The following is a 20,309-nucleotide window of genomic DNA, read 5'->3' as shown; positions in this document are numbered from 1 at the left end:
CGCCGAGAGAAACATAATTGTGCTTTCGAAGTTTTGGAGAGAACGGGGTATATATCGGGGTCAGAACGATAAAAGTGTCAATAAACTTCAAAAACGGGCAGCCAAAGCAAGTTCGGTATTATTTTATCAATGGATAATTGCACATGTGCTTTTCTGCAGGTTAATGCCAAGCCCCTGAGAAAACTACAAAACAGTGTCTTGTTTTTGTTGCGTCAAGATATGCACAGTCGTGGCTTAAACCATATATATGCATGACACAAATGTTTTTTTTCAATTCTGGTTCAGGCATAAATCACGTCTCCAATATAGAAGACAGTCGTGTCTAAATTTCATTTTCCCCTTACATGTAATAATTCCTCAGTGGATTCATCGCTTCGTGTTATTCCTTCTACCCGGGCCTTGCGACGGGATCCTGGGAAACGGCACGTTGCCCAATATTCCTCTCAGCTTGCAGTTTCGTGGCAATCGAGGTAATTCAATTTGCCCTAAGCGCGTGTGGCGTTACACCGAAGGCGTGTTTTACCCGAGTTGACTCCACTTTCATGTGTTGTAGCTATTTTCTAACATGTTCAGGAAAAGTTAAGGTTCTCGGGGGCTTATGTGGCTAAACCAAAATTACACACCAAAATAAGCCGAAAGGACGAAAATGCGACTTGTACAAAAGGACCAAAAATCATTTACGGTTAGTAACGAATCACAGCAATGTCAGAACCAGACGGAGCAGAATTGGCTGTTTGTGTCCTTTTGGCCTCAATACATTCAAGTCACACTTTGGAAATGCTTCAGGATACTGTCAACCGTTCCTGAACAGAGGCATCAGCTCTGCGCACACGGGGAAGAAACCGCGTGTATATGGACCTGGAGACCTAGTGTAATGTTAAGATTTATGCAGGGAACAAAATGAAATTCAGTCTCCCGTTCATCCACACAGAGACCCGTCTGTTTCAAGCATTTGGAATACAGATAAGCTTCGCCGAATCTGCGCTGTTATATAGCATCTACTCCCAAATTCAGCACTGCTCGCCAAATTAAGGCACCTCACGTCCGAGACTATATAGTTTTTAGCCGGAGTGGCTGATAAAATGACCAATCCTGTAAGGACTTAAGGCTATAGTTTTATAATGAACGCATGACATTTCCTTTCATTTCCTTACATTTCCTACGTTCCGAAGTATAGTGAGAAATTGTTTTCGAAATTGTCGTCATAATGTGGACGTAGAAAAGGAAGGAAATGTTTAATTTTTTTAATGGAATGTACATCCTTAAGGGTAAAGCCCAACACTCTCAATGAGGAGAACACCACCGTGTATTAGTGTATACTTTTGCATAGTTTTTTGTACAAAAACTACATTGTATGTGTATATAAATTTACAAAGGTGCTAGTGAAGGTGACCTTTGGTCTCCTGTGCTTTGCCAAATCTTTACAAAGAATTTGCCATGGAATGAGTATCAATTGGGCAACAAATCAGGCCAGAAAGCAAAGACAAGGAACGTTCAAGATGGCAGCAACGACAGATACTGAATCATTCAAAGAGAATTTCTTTATGAATATACTGTCCGTTTCAGCCGATTTATGATTTGTTTGTATGAACAATGACAACAATGTAAGACATGGGAACGAAGAATCACTGTTGATAAAAGGTGACTTAGTGAATTCTGTGTTTGGTTACCGCCAAAACCCGGGTTGGCTTTGGATTTTGTATGATTGGGAGTACCGTAGGAAGTGTAGGAATTAGTCAATTACGAGAGCTGCACGTGACGACTGCTGTCTTCGTGGGCGTAGGATCTTTTCGCAGCCAGTGAAATCTGGCCTGCTGGCCAGCTGTCCTGATTAACTCAGTTTCTCTCGTGCGAACTGCCAAATCTTTGTGACGGTCGGACAGTGTCCTTGCCACACCCCCCCCCGAATGAAGTCAATATCTAGAAGAGGCCCTCAACTTCTCGAAGTTCCGGAAAGGGGCAAATGAAACCAAATCTGAAGGGGATATGAAACAGAATACACGCACGACCACGTCTTAGACGAAGGCACAAAAACGGACCTTGGAAAAGCACCTGCCAGTCAGAGGCGAGAAAAAAGGGTCAAATAAATCGTTGAGAGCGATCATCAGCAAAAGGCGAAGAGCGCCCTAAAAGCTGGATCTAACCCACGGTTTCCAGTGACTTTTAAAAGCACAGATATGTTCCGCTGAATAACAACGGTATTTTCCTTCACTTTCAGAACTTCAGTTCCTTGGAAACCCAATACGTATGCTGCCTTTTTAGCTTTCCCCATATCCTTCTTTCTGTAATCGGATTTTCAGGAGCAACTGATTGTGACTTAAAGTGTTTCTGAGTGCATGGGCGATGAACGCAGGCAATCTTGTCCATACCCGTGGGTAAAGACATTGCCCGCCGATGCCTGTCACTGCGGTGCTGTGAGTGCGCCACGCGGTAATGACTGATGCATGATGAATTGGGCTGCCACGTTGGGCCCGTCTTACAATTTACTGCTGATGGAATTGGACAGTGCAATTCTTTTGAGTGTCCAAGTGCCAACTGCAGAGTCCAACGTCAAAGGCGTATATTCTAAACCCTGCACGCGAACAGGGTTCCCTGTGCATGATAACCAACACGCGAGCGTTGTTCGCGAGCGTAGTTCTCACTCACCACTTCCTGTGGATTGCAGTGCAAGAACAGACTTGGCGGACTTCGGTATATACCGTACTTTAACTTTGTTTTATTTCCTTAAAAACTGAGAGCAATAATTCAGTGTACCAGTGGAGGAGCAAAACCATTAGCCTGCATGGTCATGGAGAGAATTCATCCACGCCTTTCTGTATTTACGAATAGCTAGTTAGGGCTTTAAGCTTTATGGTAAGATAATTGATATCCCTTCTTTTTATTTGATGCCTTAATACGGCAAATGCCATGTTGAAGTCTTCTCCCAGTGGGCGTCCGTAATCACCGGAACAAACAAACTATACGCAAGTCATGCGAGTACTCAGTTTCGAATGCGTCCCAGGCTTGCTTGCTTGCTTGCTTCGTGGACGCTGTGCAATGAATGTCTGTTGTTTTCAGGATGACACTATCCTGAAAAATGCACTATATGCATAAAAGGAGTTAGACATTAGCAAATCAGCCCTCACCGTACTAGGTCCATGCCGCAAGACGTATCTAGACGGAAAGGCTTGCGGTAGCACCATGCCAAAGAATATATATATCTTATGAGTATGTACGGTTCTGAAAAGAACCGAGAGTATGCTCAACGTCTAGGACTCGTCAGGACTGAGCACGCAGTCCAAAACGTTGGGTATACTCCTGGTTCTTTTCAGAACCACACTTACTCATAAGAGACATATTTCTTCGCATGGTGCTACCGAAAGCGTTTACACCTATTGCTGTCTTTCACCATGAATAGCCTGAAATTCCATCCAAGATGTATCTATCGCATATAGTTAACCTGAGAGGATTGTTTGGTGATTTTGTTTTCATTAAAAAAACCTGTCGTAGCAATCCTACATATCAGTGGCATTTGTGCATGCCTTGTTTTTTCCTGAAATAAATATTCATCAATGAAAAAATATCTCAATAGTAGGCATACTCCATGTCAGACAGTAAGTTATGAATTGTAAGCAATGTCAATGTTACATCATTTATGTGGCTTAGTGTGATTGCAGTTTGATTAAAATCAGTTATCCTGGAGCTCCTCAGGGCACATACTCTGACCTATCATTTTCCTGCCGATGATCAATGATGTGTACTCATACCTACACGCATTAGGACAAATTGGTTTAAATTTTGAGGAGCCAACCAACCGTCCAATTTGAAACTCGCAAAAACGTGGTCTTACTGGGTGGTCTGACAGCACTAAAATAAGATTAATTGTTCAAATGGACTTTTCCATTATGCAAAAATCCTTTGATTCAATCCAACGGCGCTGTTGACAGCCAAACTCTTGACACTCTGACTGTTGCTAATAATTTCGGGCGTCTACATAAAGTCGAAAACCTTCGAAGTGGGATACATATGTAAATTTTGAACAATGGACTCATGTCTTCTGTTGTCCTTCAATGTTTTCATGTTACGGTAATTTTCCCAGCAATGCGGCCCTGTGCCGCTAGAGGTGGATTTTTTTTAATGAACAGTCATTGAAGTTGACAAAAAATCAAACCTTACTCCAAGTCTTGCCTATTGAGGAGTCTCTTCGTCTATAATCTTAATTATTTAGACGGATCCATCACTGTACCATGTTTACCTCCTGCTGGACACTGAAGACCTGTGTGACATTAATTCCACAGATTAAGCCACAGGGTGAACACCTGCTTTAATTTCACCATTGATAATTTTACTTGCTTTTTACCTCAAGGTTCTGCAAAAGATTGGCGCTTGACGTGCAAGTAGGCGACGTGATGTCGCGACATGTCCCGCCGGGACACCTCTTCCAAGGTGTCTCAATCCTTAATTGGCAACGATGGCGATGTTCTGGGTGCGTTTGGGTTCTCTATGGCCTATGGTCCAAATTCACGGGGGTTGCCTGGATATACTCAAATAGGAAAGCTTGACATTGTTTAATTGCTGAGAATAATGTTACAGGATTTGGAAGTATTTGGCGGCGAACATGGAGGCATTTTGGAGGCAGCAACAGACAAAAATTTAACCCTAAAAGAGCTAGGCTATTGTGGCCTATCTCACAGCTGGGGGACGGATCCCCCCAAGAACTTGGCTTTGCCCTATTTCAATTTTGTTAAACTTGGAATGCATGTCAAAATAGTCCCTATCATTACAAAGCTGAAGTTAAAACCCAAATAAATGTATGGTTTTGATGTTACGGTCTTTTGAAGTTCAAGCCTTCAAGGTTGCATGCGTGCCAGCCCGCTTGTATGGTCACCGTAGTAAAAAAAGTATACATTTTGGGCTGACCTGTCTCGGAAAAATGCGCACTGCGCTCGGACGGTATGTTTGATATTCACAAAATTATGGTGTCAAAATGATTGCAAAGAGTAACTCTCAAAATTCCTAAAGGCTCAACATCTGGAAAGATGCTCCACGGCGCTATTGGAAAAAAGTCAAGGGGGCGTGGCGGATTCCGCCGCCCCCGGCTCTTTTAGGGTTAAAGGCATGTTGATGTCCTTAAAAAATATATATTCATTACTGAAAGTACGAAGGGGCATGAGGGACACCAGCCCCTAAACCGGAGTCCCTGGCCATGTGCCGCTTACTCTGGGCTACCCCTCAGACAATAGTTTCGCTTTAGATCTCATATCAAATTATGATTTGTCTACAAGCACCATCTCTCGTCATACATGTAATGGCCTACTGATGCAATGAAGTCTGTGTAATTGTTCATCTTAAAAGCACAGACGATGGGGCCCGTATTTTTTTCCCCGCAGAATCACGCCGGCGGCGTCTGAGTGTACCATCGAACGCCGTTGAGCGTGCAATGCCCAACCACTGCAGGCTTCCAATCTGGCAAGGGGAAGTTGAGTTTCCTCAACCGGTGGAAAGTATCGCTTACGTGGATGGAGAGATTCTGTTGATTCTCCATTTTTCTCTGAGAGTTGGCGTCAATTAAACCCAACCGAGTCCAGAAACTGAACCACAAGTACATGTATCGTGTTTTAAAAGCTTTTAAGTAACGAGATTTAAGCAAACTCATGGGCATTCGGACATTTGTCTGACGCGTGGCGACACTTAGAGATTCAAGTCGGGAAATTCCGAGAACTTACGAAAGGTATTACCATAGGGGTTAAGAAGTTGTCTCTATTGGATTGAAAGGTTTCAAAATTTACATGTAAAATAGGATTGAAATATTGTCAGGTCGAGTTGAAAGAGCCGAAATTGCCGAGACTGGTGAATCAACGGCGGACATTTCCCACGTGAACCTAGTCTGCGGCATTTCAGATAAAAGGTCAAAGACACCTGTCAAGGGAAGTTTGATCGATACTTAACGACGAAGGAAAACATGCGTGTATGCAGTGCCCAAGGAACCATTCGATAAACGTGTTTCTTCTTCGGCTTTTTTCGCACACTAATAGCTTTGTCTTGTTTTAAAGCACGTGAGCATAATGGACCTTCGCAGTCTGCACGAAGACGAAGCCATCAGAAATTTCACGTGAAATCGATTTTCCCCGGAGCACGGACCGACGACGTAGTCTTTGTGTTTTAACTTCCGAAGCTGACAGGTCTACCCTGCCAAGCACCGCTGTACCCGCCCTTTCCATCCCAACTTGAGCGTCAGTGACTTACTCAGTACTCTTGCAACACCCGGAGCCAATATCTCTAATGACTTACGTCGCCTTCTCGTCACGCCCCTCGCCATCCCCCCCTCTACACCCAGGGTGAACGTGGTACAACTTTCTAGGACGAGGAAGAGGGATTCACATGTTCGGCCGTCCGTTGATAGCTCTGTAAATTGCTCTGTGCGATTTGATGAGGTTTTTGCAGTTCCAATATCCCATGCCTATTTTGTTACTCACGCACGACTTGGCGTAGAATTCGTGACGCGCCCTTGCCGAAGCTAAACGTCGTGATTCATTGCCGGCACACTCAATTAACGCACTTACTGGCAAATATCACCGGGGTCCCACGTTTTGGGATATGTGTTGGAACAGCTGTTTAGTAGCAACAGAATCTGAGGATGGATGCTTGATTGTGTGACATGAGTTGCCGTAAAAGATAGAAGTGTGAATGTTAAAAGGGCACATTGTGACTTGTTCGATATCGCCGGACTATGGGTCGTCCTGCATTTTGTCCCTGGATCTTTCAAAAATACGAATGTGATAAAGCAAGTTTGGTAGTTCTTCCTATTCCATGTTTGTGGCTATATTGAATTGTTCAAAATATGTGCTTGCACTGATATCAGATCCCGCTCTTAGAAATCTTTGTTACTGCATTTTCCCGATTTATTAGTGCCCTCATGTGCATTTTATGTGCATGTTGTGATTCAAACTGTCACAAAACGTTTACCTTGTGTGGAATAGAAAGGCAAACAGCCTTTGACAGACTCTATAGAGCGTGGTTAAATTTTCATTACAAGGCAGCGCGTGCGTGTTTTTCGACTGCCGCATTCATTTGCAAGCCTGCAGTCTTCACAGGCAGAGGGTGGAAAATTTTCTCCTGTAGTTTCGCACTGGAGTCATTTTCACACCATTTTTATCCACCTTTGTCATGAATGCATCGACCAACACGTGCACAGGATTGGCGCCTAAACAGAATTAATACACGTACTCATCATTATGGAATTCCATATCTGCCGTCGCCTGTCGTGCGTTGCCCGTCGTGCGTCGCCCGTCGTGCGTCACCCGTCGTCCGTGGGTTTTTTTGTCACAATTGCTCAGTGGTATTTTAACTTTGACCCTTGATCGTTTAACATACTTATTCGATCGATCTACCATGCCTGACTCTCATTTTAGCAGTAGAACTAGAAGATGTATTCGTTTTTGCAGTTGCTCCACTTGAAAGGAGAAATAATATCCTGACATCGGTAAAGTGATGTGTATATGAAATAATACCATTTTTGTTACATAAATAAATTAACAAAATAGACTTTTGTTTGGGTGGATTGTTTTTCTGTCTGTCCCTGCATGACATCCCACAGAACTGAATGTAAATAATGAATTATTTACAATGTTTGATTCCTTAATAGTTTTCATAAGAGACGAACTGATTCAACATTATTTTGAGGGCGGGTATACCTATGATTAATCTGCTGTATACTCCAAATTAGACATGACTTGAGTTGCAGGTAGGCTCACAGAAGTCTTTACGTTACTTGTTAGTAACGTTGCTTGTTAGCCCCATAAATAATGCTGATATGCTGGACAACCTGTTCTCATTGGTCTATCCACCATAGCATACACACCCACAAAAACCAACACTTCACATTTTCTGAAACTTAAACCAAGTGGTAATTGCCCCCCCCCCCAACAATACATTTAATAAACAGTTTGTTATACACAGCGCTGTTTAGTATTTCTGGAGTTCAAGGTGAAATTGAGAGGACAAAATGGAATATCTGTATCAGTTGGCAGATTTCTTTCTAGAATTTGATGAAAACAAGTCGGCACATTTTTACAGTATGCAAATTAGAATTAGACTGTGGATAAGTTGGCCTGAACATTTTTGCTGAAAATGTTTTTCCCCAAAAAACACTTGGTTGAATTCTCAGAAAGGCGACATTTTCTTGTCAAGGGGCAGGGGTAGTCTAGCATTATTGGAATTAATTATGTGACTAGTATATGCTTTGCAGGTGGGATTTGTACTTGCCTTATTGGGAAAAGATCCTTAGAAGTGAATGGAATCATCACATTGTCATTGGTTAAACCCCGGCTTTTGCAGGTCCTATGCAACCCATTTGATGGGCGACGCACGACGGGCGACGGAAAATGGCATGTTTGGAACTGGTAAAGGGCAGAATTGGGACACAACAAAAAGCAAAAGGCGACGGACGACGGGCGACGGCAGATATGGAATTCCATACATCAAGGATGTTCGTACGCACATTATACCAAGTCTTAATACGATTGGGTATTGGACAGATCTTGGGGGCGAACCCCACCCTACCTAATTTTGCAGCATCTAACTTGGCAGCACATTATGTGCCCTTTGATGTCAACTAAAGCATTCTCAACAGCACAGCCAGCACTGCCTGACAAAACTTTTCTCCAATATATCCCCCAAAGTGTTGATTTATTTTAATATATTCTAACCACAGAAAAAGAAGAATACTTGAATATTTAACATGTTGATCCTCAGCCCTGTTAAATAGCCGCAACGATGGTTGTATCCGTGGCTCATAGAACTCGGGTTCGCTTCACATACACCTAACACATCCCATCCTGATCTTGATGTCCTGCTCCCAAATTTCTCTCCTTTTCCCTAACACCTATGAAACTCGACAGATCACGACCGATGTCTCATATCGACACTGCATTTCATTTCAACCTGCGCGTCTGTCATTTTTATTAAGACCAGCAGCGGAATGAGATACGCTGCTTCGAGGCGCTTCCACAATGGCCCAGGGCCGGGCTCAGTCGCTTGAGGGCCGTATAAGTATGGCTCGAGTGCGTCGTTCTGGCGGTGTCGATTCCTCGGCCAAATATCGACGAAACGGGAAACCGGGTGGTTCTTCTCCTGAAATCATGTCGTAGGGAGGGGGGTCGTAAACACCTCAGAAGCATCCGATACGTGAGGAGCATCTGGCATTTTGAAAAGGGGGTCTTGCCCGCACCTCTTTCCCCTTCCTCTTTTCTCTCTTTTTCTCTCTCTCTTGTTGTGCATGCATTATAGTTTAGCTACGTGTAACTGAGACGAATCCAATATCGCTCTCACAAACACACTCGGGCCATCTTTCTATGTCACCGGATATGCTGACTGGAACGATAGACATGTTTGTATTTTCCCACCGAAATTATCTAACTTTAGTTGCTCGGGGCTGTTTTTAGTAGGAAGCCTTACTCACTCTTGAGGTGGTGCTGCTGTGTCAGGCTTCCTATACTGGTCAGTTGGTACAGAAAGTGCATGTTGAAATAGAATACCTCCCTGAATATCCGAGAAAACTTTTTTGAAGGGGAAAAGAGTTTTCGACAAAAAGACTGGGATCACGTTCAGCTGACGCGGTATGATCATTTTGCTATCATGGGTCTGCCAGAGGTACAGGTGTATTAAAGGGATCAGTTGCCTTTAATACGTTCCCATTGGAAATTGCTAAATACACATATGTTGTGAATTAAAATGCTTCCCTCCTCTTTCCGGACTGCAGCAATCTCCACGATGGGACATTCAAGCTGCAGGCTACCTTTGCACGAGGCCCTGTAAGTGAGGTGTTCCTTAATGTCGTTGGTCACCACAGTTTGAGGGGCCGTGTATTCGAAACCATTTGTAACCGCGCCTTAGAATGAGGTGCTGCACGATAAATTAACTGTATAATGAATGCTTCAGTGGTTAGAAAGAATTGCTTCTAAATTGACAAGCACGTCTTGAGCTACAATCCTCAACAAATAAAGTTAAGTAAGCTTACTTCGAGTGACGCTAAGAGGCTCCTCTGTTTGACACCGTACGCCGCTTGAAAAGCCAAACGCCGGCCGGGTCCCGCGGATGGCACGGCGAGCAGATAAATCACCGGCAATAAACATACTCAAGCGTTCAGAATTTTCTCTAACCGGTGTGGTAGGCCCTTGATTGCGCGGCTGCCAAGATACGCCGTTGCCCTTTCCCCTCAACTAGCTCGCCCAACCTCTCCCGGGCCCTGTCGAGCCAGCAACCCGACTAAAAGTTAATAACCTATCGACCCTTTGATGTCGCCGAAGATCTCTGCGAGGCTGTTGCTGGGATCTGGCATCGCCCGTCGGGACACTTGTTTTTCGGTTTGCCCCCATCCTCTGACCCTGGTACGGCGTACGCCGTCGGCAAGGGTGATAAGCGAGGCATAGAGCATAGGAGCTTAGCAACCCACCGATGTGACGCGGAGCAAATTGAAAGCGATGGTTATAAATTAAGTCATCGCGCCACCGCCGCTCAGGTAAAGTGGAAGGTACAGTAACCATGCGGTGGTGAAGATTTACAAGCTCGCCATCTCTGGGATGCACCAGAGGCGATAATGAAAGGAGAAAAAAAAAACGTCGAGATGTACGTGAAAAGCACCGCTATTACATGCTCAGATTTGCTTGAATGGCTTAGGCGTGAACATATTGACAGATTGCTTTGGCTAAGCTGTAATTGAAAAATTACAGAAAGGAGGGAGGTTTGCTCAAAGGCCTTCCTGGAGAGACAAACAACTTGAGGGCAGTTGAGAGCTGCCTATTCAATGACAAGCTTAAAGCGTGGGGGTGAGAAGTGATACATACTTTCTATCTTTTCAAGTTTCCTCTATTTTCTCTTATTAGGCCTATATTACATTGTATTTATGGCTCGTATTCATTTTACGTGTATCCTTGATTTGTATTTTAATGAATGTATGGAAATAAATATTGTTTTCGAATTTGAATTTGGAATATTTTTCAGTTCTTTTACAAACAAACCAACACATATCTACTTTGTTTCGGGGCTTCTAGATTCAATTTAATATTGAGGAGTTACTGTCCAGTAGTTCTTGTTTTTCACAAAATGGCATCGTTTTCTCCAAAGCTTCGGCTGAAAAAACGGCTACCTCTCCCACCTGACCAAAAAAAAAAAACAGTTTGAAATACAAACATGCATGCAGCTGTTGTGTGCAAATACCATGCTTACACAAATTTGCTTCCCGTACCATGCAAAATATTAGTAACCCAACACGCTGTCTCATGCAGCACCACATTAAAGCCTTCGCAGAAACAGCAAGACGAAATTTTGGTCTTTTGATGCTAAGATTACAATAAAAATACCGGTCATCATTAATAATTCCGCCGTCGAATGACACCATGGAATTAAATTGGGCGCGCTATTATGGAAATGTTGAGAGGAGTCGATATCGACCAGGTCTTGCGGGGGGAAAAAAGCTGTTAAAATGGTCAAAAGACGACATAGATTTGCATTATAGGAAGAGGCAACTGCTCATGAAAATTATGGAAGCATGTAGTCAAGCAAGCATCCATACAATTGTTTGGATAATAAAATCCAAGAACCGGTCGATATCTAATGATTGTGTGCACTCCACGGGAACAGGCACGTGTTGCGATTATCCATAATGTTTTTCTATACAGAATAGTAAGTGTGGAACTGAAATCGGATCCAAGAGTGGTTTTATGCAAAACGTAGTTGACCGTGATAAAAAGCCCTTGCATTAGGATTTCGAATTATAATTTTACAAGAACAGAAGCTTATTTTTTACGAAAAAACTCTGAAAAGTGCATACATCTGTGAATGTAAACATTACCGAATTAAACTTTCACCGATCCTTTGTTTTAATTTTAGCTTCGCTTAACCATCATCACTCTAGAAATTGACAGGTCATAAAATACAGTTATTAACAAAAACAATGAAGGTTTTGGAAATCTATTCAAAACTGTTTCAGAGGTAGACAGATTTAAATAAAAAAATAAATGAATTTCATTCAAAGTACAAAGAAAGATTTAAAATTTTAAAGTATTATGATAGAAACATGAAAACATGTTTGAGTGATCAATTGCCCATCTTCCAAAATCCAATTGACAAGTTGGCTGATTAATAAATTTTGATTTTCCAACTTCCAACCCCCACCCTTCCTTCTTTTAGAAAAGTTTCAAACACTGTTTTCAGTAAACATGCATACAGTCTGATGTTCTGTTGCTATAATCATGTTACAAGCTAAAATTTGTGATGGCACTTTTGCACGGATAAAAGTGACACTTTCACGTATCATCTGGCCACTTCTACTTCGACGACTGCTCCCCGCCATGGTGAGCCGTAGGGTCTGTGTTTCAACGGCAGAGGGCGTAGTCTTACCCTCATTGTGGTGTCGGGCCTGGTCAAGATCAAGGCTAATTCGCAATGTTACAGCATGCTGTTGAACATGTTAGGATATGTTATTTTTCATGTTGGAGCAGCACCAAATCACCAGTCCAGTCGAACACGTAGAGCTTGCATGGAAGAGTTCACCCATCAGTGTCATTTACAAGTATCTCATTTGTTCTATTCACTAGCGAAACAACAATGGACCATTTCTCTCTATTTAATAGGCAGTGACAAAAATACTCAAGACAGGGTTGTTTCCTGACACATTAAGCCAGACTTCTAGACCGACTGTTTTCTCATGCATGTACTATAATGTACATATTTGCACGAGTGCAAGCGTGTATGGAACTGCGGTGACGCAGACCGCTCTTGCAAACGATTACATTGTAGTACGTTTGGAAAACCACCCCGAGTCTATCAAGCAGGGGCGAAGGAGTGGATCTTCCTGAAGACGTACCTATCTAGGAATTGAACAGGGCCAACATATTACAAACGGCACTTCCACCTTCCCGTGTGTGATTCTTTACAGGGTGAAAATAAATGTGACACGTGTCCGAAAATAAAATCTCCAGTTTCCCTTCAAACCTGGATACGTTACCGTGTCTAGACGACTGCGGATTCCGCCATTACAGATTACGACGCAAGTCCAATTAAAATCAAGTCTACAACCCTGAGGGCCGAGTTGATGCATTTTTCTTTTAGACCCCATTGTAACCTTTGAGGGGCCTATCGAATTGCAAAACAATAACGCCAGAAGTATGGTTACTTCGAAGGTGTGCTTACAATTGCCTGAGGGATTTATTTTAATGAATAGACTTCGGCGAAAAAGATCCCCCGTCGATTGGGACATTGCTTTTTGGAAAAGTGTAATTTGACAAAAATGTGAGTTAATTTATCACCGTCACGACCAACGACCAAATGAGGCATTTTGGGGTCAACCATGCAAAAAATCTATCCACCGCATTCTCGAGCCATCTTTTGTCGGCTCTGACGCAACTCAGTGCTAAACAATGCATTTTAAATCACAACACTGTGGTCAAGAAGTTGCCTCTTTCGAAGGGAGAAAAGCGAGAGAGGGGGGAGAGAGAGAGGGGCGGGGGGGTAGTGCAAGTGGAATATTAAGACTGAGTGGGTCGGTGAGGTTGGATTCTCCTTCGTGCAACGGAGTGGAGGGGTGGAGCGACCGTGGCGAGACAGTGCACGGTGAACCTACAAATGTCTAATCACTGTTTCTCGGCCACTGGACTGCACGCTCTACTGCTAACAAACAAGAGGCAGTCCAGCGCGTCTGAGACTCGCTTGACCTAATCACTTCCCAGAAATTAATCGCCTCCCTCGTCGACAGACTTTAAAACTGCTAGACGTGTGTCGTCTATCACGCTGCCGTCCCTCTGCCTACTTAATGCATCGCCATGCCCCGCGTTTGCGTGTCAGAGGTTTCGCGCACAGGACAAAAAAGGGAAAAAAAAAACAAATCGTTCCGAATTTCCTCATTTGCCAAGCATCAGGCAATTTATTTGTGGGAAGCAGCAGTGATTCCAGCGTAGCAGAAATGCAGACAATTTATTTCGGGCAGCCAACTCCAGGGTCTGCGCGTAGTTTACGCCTGAAATGCAGTCGCCGCGTTTTCCACCTCAATCAACGTCTCCTACTCTCCGTCCGCGCTGCACCCTAGTCCGCGCTATAAATCAACACCTGATCTCATTATCACACTCAGTAAGAACCCAACAAAGAGAAAAGAACTCTGCATTTGCTTTTTTTTCTGAACAAGTCGGTGCGGAAGAGAGAAGATTTAACTGGTTTTGGCATCTGGCTTTCGCGACCTTAATTCTGAACAATCACGAAACGCGCCGCGGAATGACAACACGGGGGTCCAAATTGGTTTCACACCCCGGCCGTGAGTTCCTCGTGAAAAACACATGCCACGCTAGAATAGGGCCTCATTTCCATAGATTACGCGCTAACGATCGAAAATAGGAACTTGACCTGGGACAAGGAGCTCCTCGAAAACACCCACCGGCTTCCTCTGCTGCTCTAGAGATGGATGTCGCGGCCGCGACATGCCACAGGGAGTATGGCGGCCGGACGCTGCAGAGACGGATCGCTGTTGGTGGTTTAATTAAAGAGATTCCTTCTTTCAGGCTCTCCGGCGGCCAGATGGCTCGTCGGTGTCGAAGAATGCCGAGAACGGGCAAAATGTTGCAACGCGGCATTTTCGTTTGATGAGCATTACGCTTACAAAGATATCACAGGTACTCCGGATTATCAGCCTTTTGCCAAGGTGATGTTTCATAATTAGAAGGTCACAGTCGATTAGAATGTACAATGCTTACTTCAGGAATTAGCCAATTACTTTTTTACCCCTTGTCGTTTTGACACAGGCCATTCCAGTTGTTTCGTAAATGTCCACAACAGAAAACAACTCTAGGCTTACTTTGATAAACGATTCGTACCGATTCAGAGCCTGACTGGTACGCTGAAAAAGCAAAACAAAACGCAATCCTTCCCCTCGTTTATAGTGATTGAGGACTTTTTTCAACGCTTTCTTGCCGTCAGTTGTAAACTTTAAATACCACACACATTCAGAATATTGATGGATATGATTCAACGGTCAAACATTACCTTTTTGGAATTAGACACGTAATGTTTAGAGCAAAAACATGTATACACTCGAATAGTGCGATTGTTTTAATTAAACACGGTGTGAGAGTGTACCCTCTGGGATGATAAATCTACACTGTCTACCAGAGCATGGAGGTAGAATCAATGAATCCATGACCAGAGCCACCACTGTTAGCCTTTTTGTACTTTGTACTGACTTTCAGCTCCGAGATAGTGAGCAGTACTCGAAAACGTGAATATTCCCGCGTTCAGATCGTTGTAAGCCCGATATCATCCGCGAGAGGACGCTGTAGTACTTATTTGGACAGAACTATATGTCTAGATGCTCATTTCGCAACTTTTTCCGTAAACAGCTTTCCGTTTGGACAACGGTGGTATGCGAAGCCGTGCCCCAACGGTACGGAGCCCCTAAGGGGACAGGCACAATGAGATTTTTTTTCGTTACCTCGACTAATTGTTTCGTTATTATTTCTCTCGAAATATTGAGAGAGAACGAAATGATTTTGAGGGAACAAAATGATATTTCAAGGGCACGAAATGTTACTGCGAGGGATCAAAATGATATTCCGAGGGAACGAAATAATATTTCGAGGGAACGAAATAATATTTGGAGGGAACGAAGTAATACTTTGAGGGAACGAAATATAAAAAAAATTCCCATTGTGCCTGTCCCCTTAGGGGCTCCGTACAAAAAAAGATGAAAAGGCGGGAGGGGGCTTGGTCGACCAGAAATTATGTTTGGTATAGAAAAGGGTTCAAAATAAGAGCTCAGTCTGTGGTTTGAATCTCATATGATAAAATTGGAACCTGAATTACTTAACTGCTTCTGCATGATTAGCCTACGTGGGTGGGGGCAAGAAAGAAGGAAAAAGCAAAGTTCGTTCGAGCTGGCTTGGTTAGTGTGGTAGAGAACGATGAGGTTTATTATTGTAGGTATCCGCTGATGAATCACAGAGGGCACTGTTTTCTTAGTTTTGTTTTTCCCCAAGGCTATTTCCTGGAGGGAAAGATAAACTTTGAAAGGTTATTTTATGTACTGCCCAAATCTGTAAGCTTATTGACAGCTCTATTTGACGCGTAATCGACTCTCAAGCCTGACTTGTTAGCATGGGACCCATATCACAGAATTCCCTCGTTTGGAAACAGCGGTGGGCAGACAGATCGGGTTCAATTTCTCACTTTCTTATGTTTATCTCAGATTGTTTTCTGTTGGAAGAAAATCAGACGTTGCTTAATTTCTTTCTTTGTTTCGTTAAAAGGGAAAACACACTTCCTCCAACACGTACCATCGAAATTGATAAGCCCTGCTTATAAGCATGGCACAAATATCGCCACTTAAAAAAAAAGAAAAGTGTAAAAGTTTCATTTATTAGTTTTGGTAAGAAGCTGGGTCGGTTCTTGCAATTTTTCGACCAGATATGACAACAAAAATTATAATACCCTGCTGGCATAATGTTCGAATTTCACCTTTACTCCGCCCGCTTTTGTGAATGTTCGAGCTGCCGCCGTTGTTTCATCGTGTAAACGTGGTATTTCTTTTATCATTTTCCGATTCATGTCCTTACTCTTCGCGCACGATTCAAATCAACCAATGAAATTGGCAATTTAGCACTCGCAGACCCTTCACAAAGCACGTCCCTAAACGACTGAATCGCTAGTCTCTAAAACTTTTCGGTGGGTTGTTTTGGATACTTGGTCTGAGAATTCTGACGACAACTGAAACCACCTGCGGCTTGTCTGCTTTGGCCAAGGGGTTATTGTCTCTGCTGCCTTGATCCCCAAAGACCTTTTGTAAACAACTCTCATTGTAGCTATTATAACGCATCTGTATCTGCTGTTTCTTTTTAATTAACTTGGACTGGGCGGTTTCACCCTAATCCACCTCAATTTACTCTGCCCTATATTTCGGTACAGACACTTTCTTTCCCTGAAATGCTCCCCGTTTTGTATTTCGCTAGACGCCTCGCGTCTTGTCCGATTTCATTAGCAAGACGTTTACACGTGATGATTCGAAATTGTTTTTATCTAGGTCGCCAATTTTGAGCATACCCTCTGTGACCGCTCATCACATGCGAATCGCTTTTGTTTTTCTTGGGGGGGGGTCGATGTCTGTGATTTTACTTTTGTGTGTAGTTGCAAATAGTCAGCCATGCACGTGTTCAGTGGGCGTGCAGGATCGTGAAATAAATGACCACCATGTTGATATCGAAGTTTTCGAACGTTTATTTTGGAGGCAGAAATGCTGAGGGAAGCGCAGAACAAGGGTTTGATCACGGTTATAATTCTTCCTTCTTTCTGGAAGTATTATTATTATTGAGTCATTCTGGTTTTAATGAAAACAAAGATTCCTCACAAGTTCCCTAGGCACAGTAGCTCGCAAAGCCTGTAGAGAGAAGACAATGATAAGCAGTTACAGTTTTAGAGGTGGGAAGAAACCCCAGAAGAATATTCTGGGTGAAACACACGAAATCAGGTAGGGACTGAAACCCAATCCACATGTGGACTGAGCTGGGAATTGAACCCAGACCGCAGAGATGGAAGGCGAGGAAAGAAACAATAGGTCAACCTGACTCCCAATCAAACAACAAAGATAGAGTGTTCAAAAAAGAAGGCTGCGCAGGCAAAACAAAGTATTAAACAGGGAAGGCCAACATCAGATAGATTATTAGTATGGGACTTAAAATAGCAAAAAAAGGGGGGGTTGAAATTTAATCTTGTAAGCCTACAAAGTAATAGTACCCTGTAGCGTCTTTTGAGTGAACGGACGCGTGCCTTAATTTGGTACCCATCGAGGCGTAAAACGCATCATGACGCGTACAAAACCAGTTACTTTTTCCCGTGCACGCGGGCAGGGCATCGATCGTTATCTCTGTACAATTTTCGGTTCAACGAAGCTGTTTGTTCACATCGCCGATCAGCGACTACAAGATGAGAAGCTTCAGGGATCTCGTCAGTTTACAGATACCATCTTAGGAATTAGAAAAACACTCCAAACGTTCCGAGGAAGAAGGAAAGGCACCCAGCCACGCTTTTACTTATTTGTCGCTACTATCGGCACGTACATACATAAGCCACTGATGGACTGTTTTGATGATGGACGCTGATAGTAATTGTTCCTGTTAGACGTGAAGGTTTGAGTGCAACGGTGAAGCTTAGAACATCGTTTTCAACAACAAATTTTTTAAGCACGCTCTGGGCCTGTGCGAACCTCTTATAAGATATCGATAGTGAATGGTAGCGATGTCTTTCCATCTCTTCACTAAGAGTTTGAATAAATATGTAGATTTAAAACGTTGACTTTAGTTTTAACTGAAATCAGTAAATATCTAGCGCCCGACAAGACCTCAGGACCTCTTTGGTTTTTGTACTTTAAAGCGAAGAACCAACAGAGAATCTTCAGGATTCAGAGCTAGCACGATATGCGTGGTAGCAGGTCATTAAGCCTCAGATTGCCCACGCCGGCAAAACCACTGTTCGCTTCCTTACTAATTCTCTGATACATGTATTAGAGTGCTTTGCGACCCATAAATAATTATAGAGGGTTCCAAAAAAGAAAAACAAGAAGTGAAACTATTAGCAGGGCTATCTGCAGCTTGCACCCGTGAGAAATTAGGCTGAAATTTTGCCATAAAGATGCTCCATTTTGCTAGGGAGTGTATCAATTTTCAGAATGGCTACGGGCTTTCACGACTCTACTCTTAGAGGTAATAATCTTTTATGCAGGGAAACTTCCCCTAAAAGTCATCATTGATAAACCACTGAAAATTAAAGGGATAGTAAAATGGGCCGAATTTGCTGCGTGTCTCAGACACATGGGAAATTGTATCTTTCTCCATTTTCTGAGACCATATATCATTATTCTCTGAAGAGTATCGAGTGTAGTGCGCCTCCAAGGGTTTGTAACGCGTTGGCTAATCACACTGGGCGAAATCTGTCGATCCAGTAAGCATTTTGGAAAGGGTCGACAGATTTTGTGCGTTGTGATTGGCCAAAGCGTTGCAAACTCTTGGAGGCTTACTATTGTGAATCACCTGTATATTACGCATGACGTCTTCAATTTACCTCACCCCCTAATTGAGGGGTAGGGGTTACACTCTCTCCTTGTATGCCTACAGTAAAAAAAAATACACGGGCAACGACGTTTGGCAACCAGCAAAGTGCAAGTACTGCCCACATGTTAATTATATATAACAGGTTTTGCCCTCATGTGTTGGCACAGAACAAAGACGCAGTACACTGCCCTCTGTCGTTCGTGTATGGCGTCAACATTTACCGATTTGCGAATAAGTCAAAGAACGCCTTTAAGGTATAACTTTTAAGTAGAGTGTTGAGTGTTTCTTTAATATTTGTTTCAACAGACTAAAGAAAGAGTCGAAATACAATTTAAAAAGAAAAATCGTCCACACTAAAGAGGAGAAATGCGCGCAATCACTTCCACAGTTGTCCCAATTCGCTGATGTCACTGGACGTGTTGAATCGTTCACGGCGCAGATGAGGTAATTTGAAGGATTGAAGAGAAAAGGTCAGCACGTGGGAGAGACTACTTGGCCACTGTTATTGCCCCTGCGCATTGATGGAGGCACTGGCACTGGATGATAGAGGGCCGTGCGTCAGATCATTAGGCTGAGTCACCGGTGACGGTTGCTCGACAATGAGGACACGGCCCGGTAATCTTCTTTGGGGTGATGCTGCGAGTGAGTCGTGTTTGTACTTCATCGGCGGTGGCATATGGTAAAGTTCTGTTCAATCTGTCAGTCTCCCAATGTCGCTTCCGTTTTCAAAGCCGTCTGTCAGTCTTCCTGTAAGTGTGAAATTAGCGATAAATGGAAGTGACCACTTTCTGAGAGACAGTTGAAAGACCTGTTATCCCAACGTTTGATCTGTGTCCTTTGGTCAGCAAAGTTAAGAACGTAAGCGACAGGCCAAATTTGATTTTTTTAAATGTTTTTTTCCCTCTCGTTACTCAAACCGTAGTATGCAATAAGACTTACATCCTCGCAAATGTGACGGTCATTGTTACCGGGGCAGCATCGAGGCGCGGTTATTCCGCACGTCATCAAGTTTTTTTTTTTCAGTTTTTAGGGACGTTCAGTCTTACGAAAAGGGAAATTAGATTTTTTCTTCAATCTATTAAGTACAGATTACATTTGCTTAGAAACTATACATTTCCTAAGGTTAAGCCACGAGTGGTGTATCGAATACATGTTCACCTTATCGGTGCACCGCCCGGGGCGCGGTATTTTGACGAAGAAAACATCAAGTCATCAAGCGTACAGGCTGACAAACCTTCGGGCTTCAGA

Source organism: Acanthaster planci, linkage group LG13 (genome assembly GCF_054643075.1).
Source record: "Acanthaster planci isolate LZ-2023a linkage group LG13, COTS_SCS, whole genome shotgun sequence".
In the NCBI taxonomy this organism is placed as follows: Eukaryota; Metazoa; Echinodermata; class Asteroidea; order Valvatida; family Acanthasteridae; genus Acanthaster; species Acanthaster planci.
This window is presented reverse-complemented; position numbering follows the sequence as displayed.